Consider the following 16,414-nt stretch of genomic DNA (forward strand, 5'->3'; position numbering starts at 1 on the left):
TTTAAAGTTTTTTTTTAGGTTAAAAGTGGTATTTAAATTATCAATTTTCTCATTTTACTATCAAAGTGTAGGATGTTCAACAAAAACATGTCATGCTCTTAATAACTGATATCGCGTTTTGGAGTAAAATAAAATAAAATTGATAGTTTGATTACCACTTTTAACAGAAAAAAGTGATAATTTTGCATTCAAGTCTTAAAATTTTATTTTTTTATAACAAATAATTATCCTATAATAAAATAAAAAATATTAAAAAGACTTATTATATACATAAAAAAATAAATATTATATTTTAGAAGTATAGGGTTAAAGAATATGGAATTGTAGTTTAGTATGAAAACTAAAGGGTATAATGTAGTATTGATAATAAAAAAAATAAAGAAATCAGAATGTTATTGTTTCGAAATTCTAATAAAAGAAATGGTTTTATTAAGAGAATGCACATTTGACCTCCATCCATGACCAAAATATTTCTTGGTTATGCACTTTGCCTAAATTGATGGATGATTCCATGTCTTCCACTAAGGAATCTTCTCTACTCTATATGTAAAAACATGCATAATGTTAACATATGCTTTTGTTTACTTGGACCTTGTACAGCTGTGTGGAAGGGCGACCATCAAAATTAGTAAAAAAGGTGCTCTATTTTAGTGAAGAATTAAGATCCCTCGGAAACCCTTCAACATTTATTGATGGTTCATTCATGTGCCGATTTAAAGTGGAATCCTATGGATCACAACATATATTTTAGCACAAGCTTATGAGCCCCTCTTAAAATACAGAAGGCTTCAGATTCTTTCTTGTCTTTCACTGATTTCAACTAGTCTGCCTCTGTATGCTAATCCATCTAAAGTGGAGAATGAATTAGTATCTAAGAGGCTTGCAAGCTAAGGGTTCATCCAATCATCACTCATTCACTTCACCTCTACATTATTTCTTTTACCACCTCCCCAACCTTGGACCTGTAAGTTAAATGCTGAAGCAGTTTAACTTTAAAGACGAGATGTGGTATCAATGTTTTTTGAATCAGATTGATAGTTGAATTGGTTAGATTACTAATTTGTTGCTCCAACCGGTTCGATATCCAACTAGTTTGATTAAAAAAAATTCTTAAAAAGTTTTTAAAAAATTATAAATATTAAAAATAAAAAACTGATTTAACCAATCCGTACTAGTTCGTAGTTCAACCGATCTAATACCATTCTTCAGGCCAATATCTCAATCGATTTCTAATTCAACCGGACCAGCCAAACATTATTGGTTGTAACCATAACGGTCAAATGAAATTACTTGCTATTGTTAGAATATTTATTTTTTTAAATAGTATTATGTATTTAGGTAATTATCATTAGGCAAAAGTTTTGACTTAGGTAGTTGCCATATTTAAGTGGGAGATTCAATAGGGTGGGCGAGAGTTTGATGTTGACCTACTCTTCACTATCACTTTCATTCTCTTTAAAAATTTTGCATCATTTTTCAAAGAGGTTTTTAGAGGTCTTCAATATACAAAATCCTTCAACCTATTTCATCATTACGGTAGTTGTGATTTATTGGAAGTTCTCTGAGCGTGCAAATTCTACATCAATCGAGTGCTATGGCTAGAGGTTAGATCATTGCTATTTTATTGTTTTGGCATATGATTTTGATCATGGGACTATAGTTGAAATATTGGTGTTTCATTTTCAACTTTAATATATTTATCTCGTCTTTAGATTTATAATTGTTAGTTTATTTGAATCTACTTGACAATTCTTGCAAATTTCGAGTTCTTTTTAGCAATTTTTTTTTGAAATTTTATTACAAAATATCTAATTTGGACAAGTTAAAGACAAAATTCTATTTTCAACTATTTGTATACAAAACTTATAAAATTCTACCAATTTTAAGTAGTTTTATGCAACGGAAGAAAAATTAGTCTTGGAGTCTCCTTGGGAAGATCAAATTGCTGAAGCATGTTTCAAAGCATTGTTCATACAAGAGATTGTTGAATATTATACAGCCATGGATGCCCCAAATTATCATTCTTGGACTCTCTAAAAAATTCATTTGATCCAATTAAAAATTGGGTTTGTCGAAACCGTTTTTTGAAAACAAAAAAGAATTAGTTGTCGACTTAAAAACGAAAATGGGAGTCGCCACCGATCTTTTATTGAGGTGTAATCGGATCACCTTGAAAAAAATTTTAGGTCTACGAATTTTGAGAAAATAGGTTCGGGAGTCGGTTACGCACGAGGAAGGGTTAGCACCCTCGTTAAGCCCTAAATTGGTATCGAACTGATTGTTTAATGTCTTAATGTCGAAATTTTGAAAAGAGTTTAAAATACGATCCTTTTAACTTTGAATAAATTGAATTAAAAGATAAGACACTCTTATTTCAAAGAAATAAAATGTCATACCCAGTGAGTTAGAGCGCAACATTCTTAATCTTCAAAAATTAAGTTTATCTTTTAACTTTTTTAAAACCTATGAATTTTGAGAAGGATATCTGGTTATTTGGGTCAAATGAAAAATCAAAACCCAGTAAGTTAGGGTTCAATTTCCCAAAATTCCTAAATACCAAATATTGCCTTTATTTTTATTTATTATTTTTTTAAAAAAAATCCTCATCTCGAGAAAACAACATGTCATATCCAATGCGTTAGGACACAACGTATCAAATTCTCGAGAATGAGCTTTTTATTTATGTTTTGCTTAAAGCATATCCTCGATTATTTAGATTCAACGAGGAAAATTGGAACCCAATACGTTAGGGCTCAATCTTTTCGAAGATCCCAAATGCCGAGTATTGCATCATTTTTGAAAACTTTTTGAATAAAAATGCTCTCGATACTTGAATGATATTAAACGTAACTTTTTAAGTGAATAAAGTATGATGGAGTGATAATTTCATATCCCACATTATGCTAATACTAACACCAATATTAGAGAGCAAAATGAATTGAAAATGAATTACAGAAACACTAAACAAAATAAAAATAAGTGTGAAAGATAAAACATTTAAACTCATCAATGTATAAATAATAAGTTATATGTATATGAAAAAATTAAAAGAAATAATATAAATGAAATCTTGAAATATCAATAATAGAATAAAAAAAAGATAATATACATAGATTTTATCAAAATGTTACATGAAAGGAAAATCAAACAAGTAGTATACATAATAATACATATAGACTTAAACAAGTAAAACATGTGAAATGAAAGACCTAATAATAATAATAATAATAATAATAATAATAATAATGAAAATATTAAACTAATTAAAAAGAAACAAATAACACAAAAAGAGGATTAAATTGTAAGTAAAACGAAATTAATCGGGAAATAACATAAATAAACAAAATAAAGGCCAATGTGCAATGCGCGAATAACATGGAGGGTTAATTTGGAAATATTCCCAACCCTCCAAAACGCTGTGTTGCAGCATGGACTAAAATAAAACGAAAAGTAAATTAAAGGGCGAAATTTAAAAAAAGAAAAAGAACCGATTTGAACCCGGCACAAACGAGAGAGGACCATTTGCGCAAATCGCCCAATGGTCGTAAAACGCGCGCGGATCCTTCCCCGGGTCGGGTCACCGCGCGAGTCGCTGAGATTAAGTGGCCAATACGGCACCGTTTTAGAGCCACTGAAGCAGGCCCTAAACAGTTCCATTTTATGCACTATATAAGAGCCACTTTTAACCCTAAAATCAAAACCCTATGTTAGTTTACAAACCATCTGAAATCAGTCCCCAAGGCTACCCCTCTTGCGCCGTTTCAAAAACAAAACCCCCCACCCATCCAACTTCGAACGGAATGGACGAGGGGTTCGACGACGCCAACCCATGTACGAACTTTAATCTTTTTTCCCCTTTTATTTACTTTTTCACAAAAAATAGAGGAAAACCGATGCAAAAACAGAGAAAGAAAAAGAAAAAGAAAATAGAACAAACAAGAATGAGAAAAGTAAAATCACCTTTCCAAAAATTTTTCTCTTTGTATTTCAGTATGTGTAAAAAAAATACAAAGGCTTTCTCTCGGATTTTATAGTCGAATATGCGAAATAAAAATAAAAATAAAAAATACAAAATTTTCTCTTTGCTGCGTTGTTTGCTTGTGTTTGTTGTAGGTACTGGTGTACGGAGGAAAGGGCGTACGCGTACGGAGGCTCGTCATGCGCAAAGGGCTTGGCTGTTGCAGCGCTGGGAGCTGGGTGCTGTCACTGCTCTATGGGCTAGGGTTTTTTGTGTTTTGGGCCATCGGGCTGGGGTTGGCTGATGGGCATTAGGCTTAGTGGGTTTGGGTTTTAGTTGGGTCTTTTGGGTTACTCTAGTTTAGGTTAAAATGATTTGGGCTATGTATTTGGGTATGTGTTTTAGATGTAAATGGACATTAATTGGACTTATTATTTTAGTTTTATTTTAAATTTGTTTCTTCTTTGATTTAGGCCTCGGGCAGTAATTGGGTATTATAGGGTTGATGAAATTTTACAGCTTAATGTAAAAGAAGAGGTCTGAATTGTCCAATTGAAGAGTAAAGAATCACAAGCCCAAGAGCAGCTCAAACCGTCCATTCACTTGCCCAAATCAGCATCCAAAGCTGATTAAAAATATTTATAAAACAGTCCCTAGACTTCTCCACAAAGTCGTTCCAACTCCTCCACTTTTCAAGCCTTCCCTTTTCATGCACCAAGCTAAATTTAGCAAACCATTCAACCCCTTTTTCCTTTAATCATGGTCGGCCACTTGAGGGAGAGAATTAAGGCTTCTAAATACTATTTTTAGCCATCCCCGTCTAGTATTAATAAGACCCTTCTTTTCCTTTCAAGAACCATCCAATTCATTCATCCATGCTTCATTCTTTCTTCTCTATTTGTTATCTATTTTCTCTCCTTTACATTCCATATTTCTTCCCTCATGAGAAAGTGTTTTGCATAGCATTGAGAGCATCCCTATTCGGCTATATTAAGAGCATCTTGGCTTAGTTGTGATGGCAAGAAAGAAGAACAAATGAATGAGCAAGCAGTTTATGCCTCAAGGATCTTCCAAAACCGGCTAAAGTTTCTTCTTCCTTTTTGATCTTTTTTTTGTTCAATTCATAAACATGATTGCAACTGAGTGCTTGATTTTCAATATAATCATGATCGTTTAAATTCGTTGGTGTTAGAATGATTTGATTTTTGTAGTTTGTTTTATTCGATTTTGTTAAAAGGTGTTATGTGCTTTCAATCGTTTTACTCATGCTAGTAAAATCATGATTAAGTTTCTTATACATGTTTAATGTGAAGAAATGTATGAATAATTAATGAATCTAAACAAGGTTTTAATTAATTGAGAAAATACCTGTATGGTGTATGTTTAATCAATTAGGGATTAAATTTGTAATAATATCAAAATTGTTATTACCTTATATAACCTTGTCAAATGTTTTGTTTATGAAATTATAAATTTATCAACCACAGAAATATGCTAGGTAAACTTAGTAATTAAAATAAATTTAACATCTTTACCCAATTAAATGAAGGTTAGTAAATGATCAACTTGTCACAGAATCTCCGTAACATCTTTTAACAGTGTTTAAATAAATCTAAGCTAGGAAAAAAGATTTTTCTAACACAAGCGTGCTCTTGTGATTACTCTTAAAAACTTTCATATTTTCTGTGTTTATTTTATTTTGCATTCTTAGGTAATTTTTAGTTAATTAAATTAGTTAGTTAATCCACTCTTAATTGCTTGCATCATATTTTAATCTATATTATTTTTCACCACCAATTTGTTTAAGTTTTAAAATTTCACAAAGAATTGCTTATACGGTCCCTATGGAGACGATATTCTATACTTATTACTTTATTAGTTGTCAACAATCATGTACACTTGCACATTCTGTCATTCCAATTACATACTACAGAAGTCATATACCCAATGCACTAGCTTTCGATTCCTTAACTATTTGAACTCATGTTTTTACTTACATTAAAGTATACGAGTCACGCATACATAGTTCATCATCCACACAGGATTAGGTATGTCACACTTTGAACGTCACAAGTGAATAAATCTATAAATGGATTCAGGATCTATTGTTCTTGGGTCCAGCCCAATGTAGTGTCAGTCCAGTCAGACACATCTTTGTCTTTATCTTTGGGGAGTCATCCACTCTGATGCCTAAGAAAAAACATCTCCCTAATTTTACTTGATAGATGACATATTAGTCTTTCAATTGGTTTGCTCATTTCCAATTAGAATAAAGACATGTTGAAGTTCATCTACTAATATAAGTTGTCTTTTCGTATTACGATCCGACCATATAATATCGTTTAATATTAGTTTAAACATTAGACAACCAATAAGCTAATATTTGTTTCTATTTTGATTTGAATGCAAAAACCACATAAGAATAATTATATAAAGTTTATTAATGTAATCCTTGAATTTTTTTTATTAATCAATCTATTCGAAATGATTACAAGTATACAAACAAATATATTATACTCGGAGCATCAGATCCAACAAGGCCTAGCTAGAAAAGAAGAGTACTCTCTTATCTTTTGTGTGTTATGGATCCAATATGGTTGTAGTTTCACATAACGATTGGTGGATTAATTATGGTTCTACAATCCATGTTTCAAACATTATGCAAGGTTTTCTCAATCTAAAGAAACCAATGGGAATTGAGTGCAACATTTATTTAGGAGATAAGATGTGGAAGGCATTGAAACATATCAATTATTATTAAGTGCTAGTTTTATTTTAAATTTAGAATGGACGTTTTATATTCCTATTTTTCAAGAAATTTAATCTCAATTTCAAGACTTGTACCATTTGGGTATACTTTCAACTTTCTAGATGATTCTTTTAATTTAATAAAGGATAATATTATTGTTGGTTATGGTGCAATGCTTGATGGTTTGTTCAAAAGTCTTTTAACTGATGATATTCTATAAAGTTTAATAACTTTACATACTGGTGTTCGTAATAAAAATGTCATTATGGATTAAAACTCTCATATTTTTTGGCATAAAAGATTAGGACACATCTCCATTGAGGGAATCAAATGTTTGGTAAATGAATGGGTCCTTGAAATCCTTTACTTTACTGATTTTAATACTTGTGCCGATTGCATTATGGAAAAACATACTAACAAGAATAAGAAAGATGCTGGAAGGAGTTATAAAATTTTATAAATTATACAAATGAACATTTGTTTCCCCAATATGGATGTCAATGATTAGAAGTATCTTATTAACTTTATTGGTGATCATTCACGATAAATGTGTCCCTACGTGCTTCCTTATTAAAGTGAGACATTAAATGTTTTTTAGATATACAAAGTAAAAGTAGAGAAACAATACATAAAACAAATTAAGATTGTGAGATCGGATAGAGGTGGTAAATATTTTGGTAGGTACACTAGTACAGGAGAAGCATGAGACAATTTCCTTCCTTTCTTGAAAAGAAAAGTATTGTGGTTCAATACACATTGCTTGGCATACCATTATAGAACGGTGTTGTTGAACAAATAAATAGAAAGCTAATGTATATGATAAAGAGTATGCTTAATAACATTAAGTTATCCCATTACCTGTAGTTTGAAGCTTTTAAAACATCAATGTATATATTAAAATGAGTTCTGACTATGGTGGTTCTCAAAACACCATTTAGGATATAGAAAAGTTGAAAATCGAGTTTAAGACATTTACATGTATAGGTTATCCATATGAAGTAAGAGCTTATAATTTAGAAGAGAAAAAAATAGATCCTAGGACATAAGTTTGTATTTCATTGGATATATGGAAAATTCAAAGGATACAAATTTTATTATCCCAACCATTCTAGTAGGATTGTGGAATCAAGAAATGCTGAATTTCTTGAGAATGGCTTGGTTAGCTAGAGTGATTCCACTAGAGACCAAAGTGGGAGAAATTGGTCTATAAGATTAATGATAATGCTTCTACATCAACAATTGTTTGTTTTTCCTAATAGGATAAACATTAAGGAATTGATTGTTCAAAACACACGTCTTGTTGAGATTACTTTAGAGTATCATAATGAACAACAATTAGTTAAACTTTCGCAAGAGTAACAACCATTAGTGCAACAATCTCTATAAGAGATCATTGATGTTGGTTTGAAAATATCTTCTAGAGTGAAAAAACTAGCAATTCCTACTAGTTATGGTTTACCTACACAATTCTAATTGTGAAATTTATGTTAAAAATGATAGGATACATTTTCACAAGCTATGGAAAGTAGTAAATCTAAATTGTGGTATGATGTTATGAATGATGAGATGTAATCCATGTAGGGTAATCAAGTTTGGAATCTTGTTGAGTTGTCTCAAAGAAAGAAAACCATTTGATGTAAATGGATATTTAAAATCAAGAGGGATTCATCAAGCAACATTGGGAGATATAAGGCTAGGCTTGTTGCTAAATGATTCACTCAAAAAGAAGTGAGTGATTATAAGGAAACGTTTTCTTTTTTTTCAAAAAGGATTCCTTTCGTATTATCATGGCATTAGTTACCCATTTTGACTTAGATTTGCATCAAATGGATATGAAAATGACATTCCTCAATGGGGATTTAAAGGAAGAGGTTTCTATGAAACAACCTAATGGTTCATCTCAAGTGTTGATGAGTATTTACTTTGCAAGATTAAGAGGTCTATTTACTTACTCAAGCATGCTTCCAGTCAATGGGTGAGGCCTTTTTTGGCCATCTTAGCTATATTTCCTCTTCCTTTGTTAGATAGTAGATGGCTCTATTGGTTTTGTTGTTGTAGTTGGGTTGACTATTACATGGCAGAGTGCTACGACATTTTCTCTTTGAGGGATAGGCACCAATCTAATGCAACCTTTGTAACATCCCTAAAAGCCCCTTGATCGTAAGTAGTGTTATTTTGGGAAAATATGTGTTAATTTTTTAGAGTAAATAAAATGCAATTTAATAGTGTTAAAAGAGAAGGCAATTGGATATTGGAGAAAGTTGAAAAGGCTGATATGTTAAGAGATATTAATTTGGGATATTGACTAAATTGTAAATAAGTAAAAAGTGAAGGGATCGAATTGTAAATATTCAAAAGTTAAGGGGTTAAATGGAATATATGAAAAAGTTGGACCAAATTTGCAATTTTTCCAATAGTGTGAATGGTGAACTTGTAAATATTAAAAGTATCAAGGGAAAAATAGTTATATTCCAAAAGAATATTTTTGAAAAAATTACCAAAATACCCTTGGATATGAGTATTTAATTGGAGTCCTTGGATTTACTTGATGGAGATGGAATTAGTATAGGTCATTGGATCAAAGATATTATATTTATTCATGAAGTTGTTGGAAAAATAGTGACCCTTAGATATTGATGAAAATAGTGAAGAAATAATGGCTATTGGATTAAAATCATGAAAGTTAAGATTTTTATTAATATTTTAAATATATTATAATAGATATTTAATATGAAAACATGAAGAAATATCTTCATATTCCATGCCATCGCCGTGTAAGAGAAAAAGAAAGAAAGAAAGAAATTTTGCATTTTATTCATTTTAATCCTTTGTCATTAAATTCCACTATTTCACCCTAAAACCTTGGGAAATTTCATAGCTACCAAAAAAAAAAGTGAAGTAAAGACTTTAGGGAGTGTTTTTTTTTATCATCTTGAAAGCAAGATATTAGAAGTTGAAAGTGAAAAAAGTTGAAAGGAAAGTGAAAGGAAGTGATAAAAGGTGTGAAAGGAAGAAAGAGAAGTAAATAAGTGATGCTTTTGTCAAAAAGAAGTAATTACTCTTATGAAATTTTCTTATCATGTTAGATTTTGGTGAAAATAAAGACATGAACTAATGAAATATTGATGAATATGATAAAAGAGTTGAAAGTTTAAATTATATAGAAATAATATGAATTAATTATAAATTACAAAGATAAAATGTTGTAAATATGACTAAAATAGATTCTAGACAACTAACAGTATTGAAACATGAAATTTTATAAAAAGAAAATTTTTAATATGTTCCTTGACGACTTCAATCCCCCTAAAGTTTGTAACATCTCACATAGTTTATGTAAGAGCCCATTTTTGCCCGGCCCGTTAGTAAAATAAAACCAAATTAACACCAAAAAAGAGTCCAATAAAATAGCAGTCTAAATTACAAAAATTCTAGGCCAAACATGGCTCAAACCCAAGTTCCAAATACCCAATACCAGCCCATTGGCTATCCCTAGCCCGACGGCCCAATACCAAGCAAAATCAGAAACCCTAGCAGTAGCCTTCCGCCCTTGCGCCGCAATCAGCCCCTCCTCGCACGCGCACCTCCGCATGTCATTGTACGGCCTCCGTACGCCTGCAGAAAATCAACATGCAAAGAGCACAAGCAGCCCCCTGCACACAACGAACGCAAAACGCACAGAAAACAGCAGCAAAACGAACAACGAAAACAAAGCAGAATGCAAAAAGAAAAAGCAGAATAGCAGAAAAATAGGAGAAAAAATGATGTATTTCTTAATTTTTATTCTCGATTCGGCTATAAAAAGCCATTTTTTAGAATCTGTAAGGGGACGGATACACACACACACATACACGGATATTGTATAAAAAAAACATGAAATCAATAGAGAAAAATTGAAAAGAAGGTATTTTCTCCTTCTCTTTTCCATTCGGTTCTTTTTCCGATTCATCTTTCTTTCCTTTTCCTTTTTCATCAGCTATATATATAAGGATAGATCTAAAAAGGGGGTGGGAAATTACCTGTTAACGGCGCCGATGAAGCCTTCTTCTCCTCCGGGCTAATCGGAGTTGAACAGGAGAAGGCGAGGGGGCTCTCGAGCGGCCTGTTGTTGGAGTGGCGCAGAGGAGAGAGCATTTGGCTCTCTGTTTTCTTTTATGTTTCTTTTATTTTTTCTTTTTTTCTTTTTTGTTTAAAAAATGGCATGGAGGCTATCAGATTAGGGTTTTATTTTAGGCCCTTATCTGATTTATGAAACGACGCCGTTTGGAGTCTGATCAGTGGCTCCAAAACTGCGCCGTATTTTCCCTGTAACCCGCGTGTTTTGGTAGGGAGGACTATTTGCGCGTCAGGTCCTCCACTTTTTCGTTTGGGTTCAATCTAGTCTCTATCGTTCTTTTAAATTGGGCCGCCTATTTTCCTGCGATTTTTATTTTGGTCCAGCTTGCAACTCCGCGTTTTGGAGGGTGGGGAATATTCCCCTTTTGGTCCCCCATGTTATGCGCGTTCCTCGATTTGGACCCCTTATTTATTTATTTTAGATTTTTACCCTACATTATGGCTTTTTTGACAATTTCGTCCTCTGTTTATTATTATTGCTAAAAATCATTTTATTTGTTGTTTTTACTATTGTTATTATTATTAATATTATTTTAACATACATAGTTGCTTATTTTCACATATATACGCACATACATTATTTTATTTCATTACACATTATTATTTTATTTTTCTAGTCTAATATATTAGCATATATTTGGTGTAAATTATTATTTATACATTTCATAATATTTTTTTAAATGTTTATCCATATACTTTTGCGTTTATAATACTATCTTAAACACATATGTATATATAATTTATATCAAATGGGTTTATTTTGCATACGAATGTATATTATTGATTTTATTATTGTATTTCCCACTTATACTTAAAACATACATAATGAAAAAAAAAAACTCCTTGGTGTATCTCATTTTTTTATTTTATATATCATATGTCATTCCCTTTTTTATAAATATTATTTATTTAAATTAACAAATATATGTTTTTAAATTATGATCTTTTTTATTTATTCGGGTATTATTATTCCATTTGACAATTCCTTTTTAACCATAATTGTGATTTATTTCTAATTCTTACATATAATATTTATTTTCAATTTATTCGAATTATAATTTCTCTTATACGTACATCTTAAATCATTTTAAATTCATACATTTTTCATGCACATTAATTTATTTAGTGTTTTTATGAACTTTAAATTCTTTAGTTTTTAAGTGTTAACATAATATATATGATGTGAGAATTGTTCTTGGGTGCATTGTATTGATTGTTTGCATTTGTTAATTATTCGTAGATCATTAGATTGCAATTTGTTTACAAATGATTGCTGAATATTGTATATCATTCCGTCGAGTTTCTTTCATTAAATCATGCGTTTAACATGGTTTAAGTATCAAAATCCCTTTTAGATGTTATAATACTCGACATTCATAATTCACGAGAGAATTGCGTCTTAACTTACTGGTCTTCAATTTTTCTGATGAATTCGGATAATTAAGCATCTCTTAGGTAATAAAAAAAAACCTCATGGTTTCTACAATAAAATTCTTAAGATTTCAAAATGTTGAATTCTAACTTACTGGATACGACATTTTGTTATCTCAATTTTAGAGTAAAGGCAATGTTTGATGTTTAAGAATTTCGGGAAAATCGATCCCTAACTTATTGGGTTTGGATTTCCTGATCGACTTAAATAATCAAATATCCTCCTTCGAATACATGATTTTCTCAAAAAAGGGGTACACATTTAATTCCAAAGATTTAAAATGTAGCACCCTAACTTACTGAGTGTGACGATTTATTTCATTGAAATAAGTGAATCTCATCGTCTAATTCATTTTATCCAAAAGAAAAGGATCGTATTTTAAAATCTTTTCAAAATTTCGACATTAAGACATTAAACAATCAATTCGGTACCAATTTTGGGCGTTACGAGGGTGCTAACCCTTCCTCGTGCGTAACCGACTCCCGGACCTGTTTTCTCAAAATTCGCAGACCTAAAATTTATTTTAATGGTGACCCGGTCACACCTTAATAAAAGATCGGTGGCGACTCCCATTTCTATTTTTAAAAGTCGATTCCCGTTTTTTTAAAAACTTACAAAAATCGGTGTCGACAGCTTAAAAAAGACAATTCTATTCATCCTAACTTGTTCAATACAGGTCTCGTCACTAGCATATACAAGTCTTTTCACATAATCTCATTTTGCATAAAAATCTAAAATATATGATCTAATCCTTGGTCTATAAGTATGTAGGCTATGGATGACACCCAATGTAAGTAAGAACCAACTCGCAATTGTACACATTTGCAACCATATTGTCAATGCAATACCAATTCTTTTACGCCTCACACTTTGTACTATTAAAGGCAGATGAGCCATTACTGCAAGATATTAAAGTGTTACATATCTTCAAATCGTAGTAAAAGAGTCACATTTCTCTAATACTAATTTCAATAACAGTAAAATAAAATAAAAGAATTTAATTACCAAAGAACTTACAGTGATTCAGTGAATACAAGACGCTCAACTGTAGGTGGAGGAAACAATCAAACAAGTCAAAGAAGAAGAGGAAGCAATAACACACTATCAAAGAAAAATGAACAATACATATTAAGAATCTTTACAAAGCACAAAATAGAATTTGCAACTATCTTTGCAAGTAAAAAACTTGAAATTCATTTCTTTATCAATCACCCAAAAAAGAAAAAAAAACTCATTTAACACATCCACATCCAAATAACATAGTTTCCAGTTCTACAGAAATATACATATATTATATGAAAATTTTTAAAATATTCGATCTTTAATTTACCTTCTAAAAAGTTTGTATTCATCCTCACATTGTAATTAACTAATGTTTTATTTGAATTAATAATTGTGAATAGAAAAATATATATTATTTTGTTTGAATAGTTAAAATTAGTAAAAGGAAAAAAATAATATAAATTTAATAGTTTTTATGAGAAAAGAAAATAAGGTCTTAATTTCTTTTATTTTGTATTAACTCAATTCAATTATAGGTATATAGTGTGTTAAATATCTTAAAAATTATTTATTTTAAAATATTCGATTATTATTTGTATTTAAATAAAATCTAAAACTCCATATACATTACATTCTTACCATAACATGATTTGTTTGTAGCATTTTATGTTCTTTCTTTTTTTGTTTCGTTTGTTGAGAGAATTTTTGTAATACTAATTATAATTTTTAATCAAACAATATAAGTAATATAAAACATTGTTTGAAGACCAAAATTAAATATAAAATAAATTAAAGATATAGAAAATAAAAATAGTTTAAAAATATATTAAAAGATTAAAATAGTTTTAAATGAAACATATCAAAAATTAAATATAACCAAAATGTTCTTGTTTAAAGTAAAAAGATAAAATCCGAATTGTAAATGTAGTTTAATATGTATATATTGTCTTGTTGCTACCTTAGCACACCCTTGAGTGATATTTTTCCCTTTCTTGTTGCTACCTTCAACCACTTCTTTAGCTAAAACACAAACCATTCCATTATTTCAAGAGGATACACATTTAACGCATAATGGTTCCAACTAAAAAATCCAAATAAAAATAAACTTAACAAAAAACTAAAGGCAAAATGAATGGAAAACATGAAAATGTCCTTAGCAACCATGTAAATGCCAGATAAAATCTGCAACTTTTGAATCAATCAAAATAGATGAAAACCTTTGGAAAAAGATTGTCATTTTCAACTGATAATTTAACTACAAAAATGTACAATAACATAAAAATACATAGAGAAATATTGGGATCTAAGGAACAAGTATGTGACTGGTTACACAGTACAATGAACCAGCCAACCTAAATCCAGGCTATCATGATACTCTTAATGAGGATCATAACTGTATAGAGAAGAAGAAACTCAACTCAACTCAACAAAACTTATATATTATTTAGTAAAAACTGAAGTATTTTCACAAGTCTTGGATATCATGATCAAATTACAGGTAGTAGAAGTTGATCAAAATGAATACAATAAAGATCCAAAATGACAATTTGTAAATTCTAAAAGTAGTGCATGAAGTCTCGAGGTAACAAACTTGTTATGGAATTCATAAGCACTGTCACGAAGCAATTCAAGGTCAAAATAATGATGCTGGTAAAACTTTATCTAGAACCCGATGCAGTAGCTAAATCTCTTCAATTTAACTTCAATGGTTTTCTCAACTGAAATGCTTTGTTCAACTTACACTGTAACTAGCCCGACATTTCAGAATCAAAATTGAAAAAAAAAGTAAAGCAATGGCATATTTACTAGTAAAACGATTTCCTCATCTCCCCCGCCTCTGTTTTCTTTTTCTCTTTCTTGCTCAAAAACTCTGTAACTGATTCAAAGCTCAAAATCCAAAACCCCATCAACCCATTTACCACAAACAACAAATTCCAACCTGAAATTGAAATCTTACTATTGAGACAAGCAACCTAAAATCCCTTACAATAAACAGAAATGCCCAACAATTCGAAAAAAAACAAGAATAGCTTTCTAACCCTAAATTGCCCTAAAATAATCGAATCAACCAATCGACCAATTTTTTTTCGAAAACTCATTTTTTGCACAGCTCCATACTGTAATGCTACTCTTATTTGATGGGAGGTTATGTTTTTTTTTCTTATTCGGTGGAGGCTCTATAAATGATCAAGTGGGGAATGACTATTACGGGAGGAGGTGAATGGGAGATGAATGAAATTCTGTCGAATGGATGATTCAGTGAACCAAACTAATGAATTGCTGCTTATCACCGAATCATCTGTCGAATGGACGCTCTGTAATTTGCTTTTCTGGTTTTACAATTTGCTTTGCTAGTTTATATCCAAATACGAAAGGGGAAAAGAAAAGTTGAAAGAAATGAAAGAACTTTAACTAAAAAAATCAGAGAAAAAAAAGGAATCAAAGGCACTTACTGTAAATAAATTTGGTTCAGTGAGAAGGAAGATGAAGATGAAGATGGCGAAAGGATGCTTGATTTGTCGTCGATTAAGGAGCTAATTTTCTAGGGTTCACTTTGGGGATGAAGAAGAAATCTGAGAAGAAGTGAAAACGATGAAGAAGAGAGGCAGGCTATTTTGGTCCAAAAAAGGAAAAATGTTTATTACGGGTGGTTTTGAATAGCAATTCAGACCCCCAACCCCTGAATTGCTATTACAAGTTGTCCAGAGGTTGATTCCATTCAGCCCTTAATAGGCTATTACTTTAAACCAAGCAATAGTTAAAGTGGGCCCATTGAATAGAGTTGGAATGCATAGGTTATTCCATCCAACCAAACAAGTAGCTCTGTCCATGACCATAACCATAATTTGATTCTAAAATAATTTAAACACAACCATTGGTGATTTGCTTTTATAAAAGGTTTAGTGATTTTAAAAAAAGTGTTTTAAATATTTTTTTAATTAATAAAAAATAAGTTCAGCTATTATAATTATTTTAATAAATACATTTGAAATTTTAATAAATATTATAATATAATTAAAATTATATAAAAAATAAATCCTATTAAAATTTTTTTACCAAATTCTAGTAAAATTTAAAGTTGGAGTTTTAGGCGAGATACTATAATCTATGTATACATTTTTCTAAGAAAAAAAAAGCTAGGGGTGCATATGATCCA

The 16,414-nt window shown here is 30.6% G+C and overlaps 1 long non-coding RNA gene across 4 annotated transcripts; it reads right to left on the reverse strand.

Moving 5' to 3' along the window:
• Positions 1-12,881: 12,881 nt before the first annotated feature.
• Positions 12,882-15,956, reverse strand: LOC107918503 (uncharacterized). Of its 4 annotated transcripts, XR_001690127.2 has the most exons (4): positions 15,711-15,956; positions 14,216-14,277; positions 13,273-13,356; positions 12,882-13,154 (listed from the first exon to the last, which is right to left on the reverse strand). It is a non-coding gene; the product is annotated as an uncharacterized lncRNA (long non-coding RNA). The 4 variants fall into 4 exon arrangements; XR_001690126.2 differs by having other exon boundaries at positions 12,882-13,300; XR_001690125.2 differs by having other exon boundaries at positions 12,882-13,356.
• Between the last annotated feature and the right edge of the window lie 458 nt (positions 15,957-16,414).

The sequence above is a fragment of the Gossypium hirsutum genome, chromosome D13, assembly GCF_007990345.1.
Source record: "Gossypium hirsutum isolate 1008001.06 chromosome D13, Gossypium_hirsutum_v2.1, whole genome shotgun sequence".
NCBI classification, from domain to species: Eukaryota; Viridiplantae; Streptophyta; class Magnoliopsida; order Malvales; family Malvaceae; genus Gossypium; species Gossypium hirsutum.